Genomic DNA, 7,672 nt, shown 5'->3' on the forward strand with positions numbered 1-7,672 from the left:
GCATCCATGCTATGTGACAGAAGGGGCTTCTGCACAGGCGAAAACCCAGAATCCATTCTGAACTTGTAATTTGGGTTGCTAGACCATGTCCTGTGCCCTCTCACTTTCTTGACTGTGTTTCTTGACATGATGAGAAGCCCGTACTGCCGTCACATTTCCAGCCTTGCCTAGACGACCCTACTTCACACATCTCAGTGTGTGCAGGGTATCCCAGAGGTAATACTGAAGCCATCCTTCTTTGCCTCACCGCTTCAGTTCAGCTCAATTCACAACAACTGCCCCTCATTCTACTTTTACTTTTGCTGCTTCTATTTCCCTGTGTTCTTGAGTTTGCAGGACAATTTATCCCAATCTGACCCTCAACTCTGTACATATAAACACAACCCCTCAATATTTGTGTCCTGCTTGCATGTGTGTACCAATGCCTGTGACAAATCCTCCTTCTTGAAGGGACGTCTCTCAGGCAGAGAAGCACATGTGTGATGGGCCAGGAACACACCAAGCAGACAGCCCTCAGCTACAAGGCTGCACCTCCCACAGTCAGTGCTCAGCAAGCACCACGTGCAAAGAATTCATTGTGCACTGAAGCGAGCACCTTCCCAGCCTGCTGCACCTCCACAGGTTTCTGCCTTAGGAGATGTGCAACTCTGCAGCCCTGCTGGGGACCGCCAGCATCCACAAACCTCACCTCAGGATTCCTCAAAACATTAACCTGAAGCGAGCAATGGGGAGTTTATTCAGATGCAGTTAGAGTCATAACTTACGTTTTATTAAAAAAAAAAAAAATATTTGGATGCAAGACAGAATTTTTGCCCTACCTGTACTGCGTAGTGCTGCCCTTGCTTCTCCAAGCATTGTCTTCCTTCTGTGACTTCTGGGGAGGTGGAGATCCACCAGGCAAGCCATGCCCCAGGTGGAAAAAAGAAATACAAATGGAATTGCCTGTCTGCCTGCTCTAACGCAGACTCAAATTTGGTCTTTATTTTGCTTTGGTGTAAGACCTAGCCTGCCTCTTGCCCCTCACCTGTTAGTTGTTCTGTTTGGCCACGAGGCAGAGCAGTAGTCACTCACAGCACATATGCAGTGCCCAGGAGAGGCAGTCAAAGAAGATCAGATGGAGTAAATCAGTGTAGTCTTCCTTCTGATGTATTAAATAAGGAAAAGGCATTAAGCAGAAAAGCATTCTTGTAATGGGAGAGAAGGGAGTGCGCAGAGATGGAGGAGCTGGCTCTAACCACGTTAACTAAACAAGCCCTGCAGAGTTTGCTGTCCCTTATGACTTTCATCCCTATCTGTTGAGCTTCCTAATGAGGACACATGACTTTGCTTCGCTCTCACGTCACTTCAGTTCAGCTGATGCAAATCAGGTTTGCTCCCGTCTGCTTTGTACATTAGCGGCAGCAGCAGGGAGGTCGTGTCCCTGATGCCCTCATTAGAGGCAGCACCGCCAGCCCCGGGCCATCGGGCTGCCTGCTTCACTGCGCTTAGACACAGCCAAGGAAGAAGGGCTTAGCAACAGGGCCTGAGCACTCCCAGGCCACTGGGGATGTGAGCACCACAAGCAGGTGCATGTTTTTTGACTCGCCCTGAAATGCAATAGCTCCCGTTGCTGCAGCGGTCTCTGTGCTGGGGTAGGAGCTCCGAGAGGCCCGTGGTGTGTCTGAGGGGCTCTGCATGTCCCTGCCGCAGCTGTGGGTCTGCCCTGTGCCCCCTCAGGGCAGGGGGCACCGTGGGGAGCCCAGCCCAGCCTGCATGTCCCTGCTTCATGAGCCAGCCTGCTTCCATCCTTCCCCAGGCTTCGTTTCCAGCTCTGCTCTTGGCCACAGGCAAGCCTTTGGACGGTGCTATAGTTCACTGCAGCTTTCACTGAGACAAGAACTTCCTCATGTGAGACGAGGTGGCCGAAGAGTTAGAGAAAGAAGTGGGGAAGTGAGCAAGCCATGTCCTCAAGCACCGTCAGTACCCAGAAGACGCGTTTTCAGGTCACGCTTAAAACCAAATGATGCATTTCGAAGCGCGGTGCTTTGCTTCAAGCTAAGCACACACCTAATTAGAACAAAGTAGTGGTAATTTCTGTGTAACAGATAAGGAAATCTTGAAGATAGTAACACTGCACAGCATAGAAGTTGTCTATTACAGAATGCACAAGGTGTTGGATGGACACTTCTGGCACTGCCCAGGGCACTCCAGCAGTGCAGTGCCTCTATTTGCCGTGTTGCAGTTACATGCATGATTTTCAAACGCTCTTACTTCAATTGAATTAAAGCAAGTTTTCATTCCAATATGCAAACATCTCCCAGCTCTCTTCCAAGCCAGAAGAGAGGAGCAATAACTCTGTTTGCTCAGCTTTATGCCCTTGGACAAAGGAGAAACCCGAAACGAGCTCTAACCCCTCCAAAGGAAAGTCAGATGCATAAAGGAAAAAGCTGAAATGGAAACCTGTAGCATAGGCTCTGGCTGCTCTGAGGTGGTTTTGCAGATGGTGCCAGATAGGAAGCTGGGGTCTCAGAGCCTGGACAAGGACAGACTGGACTCCAGAATCCTGTGCTCCTGGACACTGGTTTCTTGCTAAGTGCTCCACTGAGAGGGGGAGTGCAGCTCCCCAGGCTGAGCTAGGATGAGGGACTTGTCAGCACCGACAAGTACCAAACTTCTGGGCACCTGGGAATGCCAGGCCCTGCTGTGGCAGTGGACTGTCCAACCTGGAGGGCACAGGAGCCACACCGGTGTTCTCTGCCACCCCCTCACCCAGGCACAACCACAACCCCTCCATATTTGTTTCCATCAGAATTACGCTTCATGTTGGGATTACAGCATGCAGCAGCCGAAAATGCAACAAAATTCAGCTGGCTATATTTTCTATGACTCCAGGATCTCAAAAACACAGTCAAAGCCACTTTCAGCTAGTTTCACTTAAAGGAAGTCTGGCAAACCTGCGAGCTGCACACAAAATGCACGCCATCAACCATCAAAGGTTCTGTTAGAAGGCTGGTGAACTTTAGCAATGCCTTTGATGAAAATGGTCTGAGTTTCAAGTGTGTAATGAAACCCCAAATCATTCAAGTTTCACATGGTTGCAAATATTTCTCACAGTTCTGATCAAAGGTGCGTTCAGCAGGGAAGAAGCTTTGATTTTGCAGTACAGGGGATGTGCTGAAATTTTCAAAGCCAGGCCCTGGGATTTAGATGAGCAGTTCTTGGAAGCGATGCAGCTAAACTTAGCAGCGCCTAGGGGGATGCTACACAAAGACGGCACGTTTTGATTACTCCTGTTACCCCTATCCCCCTTCTCAGGGGAGGTTTAATTCCCCACGCTGATGTTCAGGGGGCTGCACGCCTCCGTAGTGAGCTCGGGCTCAGCAGCTGCCCTCCCCACACGTCTATTTCCAATGCTCTCCCTTGATTTCATTCCATCAGCTGCCAACATTGCTGCTCCACTGCACCTCCAAGGAAAAGGCATCAGTGCTGCAGGACTGGTTGGTTCCTGCCTCACATGCCAGCAGGGAGGTGCAGGAGCACAGCTGGGGAGGTTTCCTGGTCCTCCCACTGCCCCGGCTCTCCCTGGCAGCACCACCCTGGGAGAAATGGGAAAGCAGCTGCATCTCTTCCTAGTGAGCAGTGAGAGACCCAAATCCCCCCAGAGCCAGAGGCATATGCAAATGTCTGGTTTTAATACCACCGCCTTGCTATGAAGTCTTCATTTGTGACAAAGATTTCCATAGCAACAGACGGATCTCGCCAGGAGGACTGTGGTCCCCTTGGAAGAGCAGGTGGAAGGAGAGAGAAGAGGAAGCACAACCCTGCACAAAAGGCTACAGAGAAGCAGATGGGGGCATTCACGCAGCCTGACCACGGGCTTTGGCACTTCACAACTCCCCAAGAAGGGGACTCAGCAGGAAAACTGTGCAAAGGATGCTCAGAACGCGTTACACTGAGACACAGACTGCACGAGCCCCATCTCTCCACCCCGATCAGCCCGTGCACAGCCTGACACTGTGCGCCCTCACTGTGCCACCTCATCTCCACGCAGGGAGCTGCTGCAGCTGCCACCGCTGGGTGCTGGAGGTGTGCAAAGCAGAGGGGGGATTGCACACTGGGCACAGCAGGTGGAAGCGCTGTCAGATATTTGCTCTGTCCCCAGATCACCTCACGATCCTATTTCTGTCCTCCACAGGCACAGCTAGTAACACTGACCTACCGAGCTGTTCCATAATTAGCCACAGGCTAATCAATGTTTAGAGGCCGCCGTTAAACCCTTAGTTACTTGGCAGTACAGAAATGCAAAGCTTTGCCATGCTGATAGATAAAACTCTGTTAGACCAAAGCGGTATTGCTGGGCCTGCAGATGCTATTTTTCCTAAGGACAATCCACTTTACAGGCAGCGTGGCATAATACAGCCGTTTGTTGCCACATCCAGCTTCCAATCAGTGCAAATAATTTGCACACGCATTACAGAACCATCAGCTGCTTCTTAAGAGGCAATAAGAGCGGTCGGCCAGGGGAGGCTGGGGCAGCCAAGAACTTTGAGGAAGCAGCAAGTTGTTCTTTCTAATGTGTTTTGCTTCTTGATAATTTTATTATTTTCACCGAGATATTACCGTAAGCAAATGGCTTGAAAGCACCTTGTGATTCTGACGAATAAATCACATCATGGCAATTTAACCGCAAAGGTAGCACCTTTGGCTGGCGTATTTCACTTTAATGTGTCTAGAGGCATTTATGCAGAAAGCCCTGCAAAGGAAAGGAGGTTTTTTTTCCCCTCCAGTCTCTGTAACTCCCTGCTCAGTTGCTTTTCGCACCCAGATAAGAGGCTGCTGCTACAGCAGGTTCAAAGACACCATGCTTCGGGGAGAGAACAAGCTCCAGCATCACAAAGCTGTAGTAACTTTGACTTTAGTACGAGCTGGCTGAACGCTACACCCAACAACAGCAGAACTCACCCTGCCTGAAATTAAAGCCTGCTGAAGGCCTGAGTGGTTTCTGAGATATCAACAGATGCTGTGAAGAGCTTTTCCTACACAGATTGCTCCGAAGATTTGCTTTCTGAAGGCAACGTCCCTGCAAAAAGGATCATTCTTTCCTTTACCTCGCTGAAGTCAGTGGAAGAGACCCTGAGAAAAAACACGTCCAGCGTTCAGGATGCTTGACTTAGCATATATATTTATCTATTGCCAAACTTCAATGCAGAGGAGAACTTACCAGTCGAGCTGCTGTGCCTGCTGCAGCTCACGTGGCTTCCTCTCCCCATCTCAGAGCAGCACCCTGAGCACAAAGCACCTCGCTCCTTACACAGTAACCCCACAGGTATTCTAGGATCTGGCCATTCTCCCCTGATAAGGATAAACGCTCATCTTCCTGCCTAATGTGCTGAACGTGGTGTTTTCTCCCCCTTCACGCAAACAAACTGTTAATTATTTACAAGCCTGTCGGTAATGCTCTAGTTTACATGCTGCAATTTGCATGATTTATTAAACAAAATAGCGTTTAAAAAGAAATCCTGTCACAGATATGTCATCCTTAAAGGAGACTGAATATAATTTTTCTCAGAAAAAATACCTCAATTACGGAATGGCTCAGAAGAAGATACCTCCTTTTGTTTGCAGCCATTTACCCACTTAAATAAATCATCTCCCTCCTCCCTCCCGTTCACAGGTTTTATGACGAAGTCTCATTAGTTGGCTAACCTTTGTGAGCGTGTTGATGTTGCAGCAGGGGCTGCTTCATGGAGAAGATAATGAATCATGAATTCCTAAACGACTGTCACAAAAAGCTGAGAAGGTCAGCGGGCAACTGTACATTGATCAGAGGCCCAGGGAGCGCAACACAGTGGGGAATTAAAAGGGCATTTAACCCTTGCTGGGTGCTGTTTTTTTAACCCAAGCTGTTAAAAATGGGAAAAAAAAGAAAAGAAAAAGCTCGGGTTCATTTTCCTATTTTAATTCTTCTTGCCATGACATCCTGTTCAGTAGGAAAATGTTGCTGCTGTTCCTAGACTTCACTGTAGTGTGGTGCTGTAGGGCTCTGTCGGCTCAGAGCTGGAGCTCCTCTGACTTCTAAGCCACAGCCCTGAGCCTCCAAACGCCATCAGCCGAGCTGCGCCTTCCTTCAGGTGAAATAAGGCTTAATGCGGTTCAGGCTGAGTCCAAGTGGTTGGAACTGAAGTTCAGATAATAAACAGATCAATCATTTTTCTTCCACTGCATTACACCTGTATCAATCACCATCCTTGCAGTAGCCACAAAGACATTGCTCCCACACTTCCACTCTGCTTGATGTTTCGGTGTCCTTGCACTTGGCTCTGGAGACCTGCAACATCTAACTCATCTGCTGTCAGGTGAAATGACAGATTTTAATTTCCTTTCTTGACAAGCAGTTATGATCCATAACTGCTAAAACAGCAGGTTCATTTTTTTTAACGCTGGAAATGATGTAATTTAGTAGAAGATACGCTGTAAATAACAGGAATTTGGCTGTAGGTAAAAGCTAGATATATTCAGATAGAGATAAGGTTCACATTTGGGCAGCAGCAGTGGTTAAATCATGGGCTCGGGATACTGAGAGGTGGGCACGGAGCCTCTGAGCTGAGGTCCCTGTCCTCTTGCAGCACAGCCCTGCTGCCAGTCGCTGGCTTTGATGTAGGGATCCTGGTGCGAGCTCCGCTTGCCTGGGTTATCAGGAAGATCAAGCCAGATAATCGTAATGGTCCATTTTGTCCTTAAAATCCCTGGCAGGCTAAAGCAGTGAATCTGAGAATGAATTTTTAAGCACTGACATTAATGTCTCTCTTCTCTCGCAGAGTTGAGCTATGGAAATTCTTGACAGCAGCTGAATCAGTGCAGCAGCTCACACCAGAGCAAGCGCCTGTGGGAAATACTCTGAGCAAGATTACTGCAACGTACCGCCGAGCATCGCGTCGGGGATGGGATCGATGCAGACGCTGCTTCCTTTCTTTCTGACTGTTGGCAGCACAGGGATGCTCCCAGCCCTCTCGGGGCCCCTCTGGGTTCGGGCAGGCTGGAATTAGCCCAACTAACGGAGTGACTCCAGGGTGAATGGAGTGAGACTCCAACCTCAGGGGATGCAAAGATGAGCTGCGTTGCCTCTCATCTGACAACAAAGGAGGAAGATGTGTGTGTAATCACAGACAAGGACATGTGTCTAACGTGGGATTGGGATGAGATAGAGCTGTGACTACACCTGCTCTGTGACGATGGAACCCAGCTGGGGGCTCAGAGCCCCAACAGCCTCATAGGACGAAGGGACACAGTGTGACAGACATGACATGGGAAACAAACCCTACTGAAGGAAGAGATGAGTCCCTTCTGGATTGCAACATTCGTCAAACCAGAGCGTCGCCACCTGCTTCTCTTCCTCCTTTAATGAATATTCTCTGAACAAAAGGATGCACAAATCACCTTTAGATGAGGCAGGGCGAAGGTCGTGTGACACAGTCATCTTTTTCCCCTGCCTGTGATTAACCGTGTTTAGTGCTTGCGAATAGTGCCCAGTGAGCGCAGCCACGCTTTCTGGTTCTGTTCATGCACAGATAACTTGCTCTGGGTGCCTGTCTGAACGCACCAGCTCCTTAACGAGGTGGGAGATTGGCATCCTGGGCTTGGTTAGTTCTTGGGCTGCACGTCAGGGCTGTCAGACCAACTGCAGTGCAGGAAA

This window comes from Numida meleagris, chromosome 19 (genome assembly GCF_002078875.1).
Source record: "Numida meleagris isolate 19003 breed g44 Domestic line chromosome 19, NumMel1.0, whole genome shotgun sequence".
NCBI lineage: Eukaryota > Metazoa > Chordata > Aves > Galliformes > Numididae > Numida > Numida meleagris.